Source organism: Tiliqua scincoides, chromosome 5, assembly GCF_035046505.1.
Source record: "Tiliqua scincoides isolate rTilSci1 chromosome 5, rTilSci1.hap2, whole genome shotgun sequence".
NCBI lineage: Eukaryota > Metazoa > Chordata > Lepidosauria > Squamata > Scincidae > Tiliqua > Tiliqua scincoides.
Genome location: NC_089825.1, coordinates 130,714,412 through 130,717,757, shown reverse-complemented (window position 1 = coordinate 130,717,757; position 3,346 = coordinate 130,714,412). Strand labels below are relative to the sequence as shown.

At 46.7% G+C, this 3,346-nt stretch overlaps 1 pseudogene; it reads left to right on the top strand.

Moving 5' to 3' along the window:
• Window positions 1–2,944: 2,944 nt before the first annotated feature.
• LOC136654615 (5S ribosomal RNA) lies at window positions 2,945–3,067 on the top strand (annotated as a pseudogene).
• The last annotated feature ends 279 nt before the right edge of the window (window positions 3,068–3,346 follow it).

The window sequence follows — 3,346 nt, the reverse complement described above, 5'->3', positions numbered from 1 at the left end:
CTGGTTTAGCAATATCATGTTTCTGATTGGCAGTTGTAGGGGAAGCAATGGTGTGAGAGAAGTCGACCCTCCTCTCCAGTGTGTGGGCTTCCCAGAGGCAGCTGGTGGACAAGTGTGGGAAAGGGTGCTAGACTACGTGGGTCCTCTTTGCCCTGATCCAGCAGGACTTTTCTAATGTTCTTATGCTGTAGCTTCTTGCTGTGGAATGAGCTGAGTTTTGTTTTTTTTCTTTTAACAGAAAATGCAACAAAAAAGAGAGAGCAAGTTACTAACATTTAAAGACAAAGTATACAAAATTATTGAAAGCCCCCCCCCCATGTTTTGTTTTGTTTTTAAATCTCTAAGAAACCACTGAGGTCATCTGAGGGTTTGGAGCTGGGTGGGATCAATATGCAGATGATGCCCAGTTTGACTGTTCTTTCATCTACTGTTGAGAAAGTTGAAACCCTAGAGCACTGTCTCGATGCCTTGAGGATCTGGATGTGGGGTAACAATCTGTGATTAAATCCATACAAAACTGAGGTCATCTTAGTTCAGAATTCCATGGTGCAGGTATTGGAATATCATAGTCTCTTGTGAATGGGGTTGCACTTTCTCTGAAGAAGAAGGTTCACAGCTTCAGAGTCATCCTGAACTCTCCTTATTGCTCCTGGATGCCCAGGTGACAGCAGTGGCCATGGGGATCTTTGGCCAGCTTTGACTTCTGCACTGACTACAGCCATATCTGAGTCAATTGAACCTAGCAACAGTAGCCCATCCTTTGGTGACATCAAGACTTGATTACTGTAGTGCACTCTACATGGGGCTGACCTTGAAGACTGTAAGGAAATTTCAGTTAATGCTAAATGCAGTAGCTCATGCAGTTTTAGAAGCTAGATGATATGACTTAGCCTGCCCACTGCTTCTGTGGCTACACTGCCTACCAACCTGTTTTGGGTTCCATTCCAAGGTGCTGGTTTTGATTTTTAAAGCTCTGTGCAGCTCAGGACCAGGATATATATATATCTTCTTTATATATATAAAGAATATATATTTATATATTCTTTGCCGTTTGGGCCTCTTCAGCCTAGAAAGAGACGCCTGAGGGGGACATGATTGAGACATACAAAATTATGTAGGGGATGGACAGAGTGGATAGGGAGATGCTCTTTCCACTCTCACATAACACCAGAACCAGGGGACATCCACTAAAATTGAGTGTTGGGAGAGTTAGAACAGACAAAAGAAAATATTTCTTTACTCAGTGTGTGGGTGGTCTGTGGAACTCCTTGCCACAGGATGTGGTGATGGCGTGTAGCCTGGATGCCTTTAAAAGGGTATTGGACACGTTTCTGGAGGAAAAATCCAGTACGGGTTACAAGCCATGATGTGCATGCGCAACCTCCTGATTTTAGAAATGGGCTATGTCAGAATGCCAGATGCAAGGAAGGCACCAGGATGAGATCTCTTGTTATCTGGTGTGCTCCCTGGGGCATTTGGTGGGCCGCTGTGAGATACAGGAAGCTGGACTAGATGGGCCTATGGCCTGATCCAGTGGGGCTGTTCTTATGCTCTTAAACTACAATTCCCAGGAGGCCTTGCAGGTCTCTTGTTATCTGGTGTGCTCCCTGGGGCATTTGGTGGGCCGCTGTGAGATACAGGAAGCTGGACTAGATGGGCCTATGGCCTGATCCAGTGGGGCTGTTCTTGTGTTCTTAAACTACAATTCCCAGGAGGCCTTGCAGGTCTCTTGTTATCTGGTGTGCTCCCTGGGGCATTTGGTGGGCCGCTGTGAGATACAGGAAGCTAGACTAGATGGGCCTCTGGCCTGATCCAGTGGGGCTGTTCTTATGTTCTTAAACTACAATTCCCAGGAGGCCTTGCAGGTCTCTTGTTATCTGGTGTGCTCCCTGGGGCGTTTGGTGGGCCGCTGTGAGATACAGGAAGCTGGACTAGATGGGCCCATGGCCTGATCCAGTGGGGCTGTACTGATGTTCTTATGTTCTCCTATATGAACTGACCTGTCCCCTAAGGTCAACAGAGGGGGCCGTGCTGTTCATGCTGCCACCTCTGGAGGAGGTCAGGTTGATAACAACAAAGACGAGGGCCTTCTCTGAAGCGGTGCCTTTACAATGGAACTCCCTCCCTAGTGAGATGAAAAAGTTTTCCTCCCAGTCTTCTCCTCTAAGTTAATTGCTTTTGGGTTTTCCAGTTGTCTTCTGTGTTTTGTTTTAATTTTCTGCGCTGCACGATTCTTTATGATTGTTTACTATTTTTGCACTTTATATTTTGTTTCTATTTTTTTTTTTTTTACATTTTACTGTTTTTTTCTCCGTTTTACAAACCACCTTGAGCACTCCGGCTAATTGGAGGCAGAGATGGGATAGAAATCATTCACATAAATAAATACCTGGAAAGCACTGAGTAATTTATAGGGCAGGGGTGTCAAACTCATTTCATATAGCGGGCTGAATACTTGCTGAGGGCCAGAAGGGCCATCATTAGGCAGGAAGTGATGTCATGAAGCAGATGATGGACAGAAATAACCACTTTGTTCTCGCATAGAAACTCATCAGTTGCAAATGACAGAACAGGAAATGTGCAACTCTTGATCATGTTTTCAAGATATGGGAGAGCCAATTACCATGCGGGCTGCCCTTTCATCAGAGACATCACTTTGCAGCTCAGCAACTGAGCTCCCCAAAATGATGCCTTGGCAGAAGCAGCACTGCTGAAAGGGCAGCCTTTGTGATAATTGGGCTCTCTCAGCACCTATTTCAGCAGTATCTCCCTATTTCACCTGATTGGTCTGCCCCTTACCCCAAAGCATTCCTTGCCTTCTGTTACCCTGCACATGCCATCTCGGAAGCTAAGCAGGGTCAGGCTGGTTAGTACTTGGATGGGAGACCGCTTGGGAATACCGGGTGTTGTAGGCTTATCCCATAGTCTTTCAAGACGGAAGGTTGCCAACCATCTCCCTATACTGAACACTATCTCCCAATCTCGTCTGATCTCGGAAGCTAAGCAGGGTCAGGCCTGGTTAGTACTTGGATGGGAGACCGCTTGGGAATACCGGGTGCTGTAGGCTTATCCCATAGTCTTTCGAGACGGAAGGTTGCCAACCATCTCCCTATACTGAACACTATCTCCCAATCTCGTCTGATCTCAGAAGCTAAGCAGGGTCAGGCCTGGTTAGTACTTGGATGGGAGACCGCTTGGGAATACTGGGTGCTGTAGGCTTATCCCATAGTCTTTCGAGACGGAAGGTTGCCAACCATCTCCCTATACTGAACACTATCTCCCAATCTCGTCTGATCTCGGAAGCTAAGCAGGGTCAGGCCTGGTTAGTACTTGGATGGGAGACCGC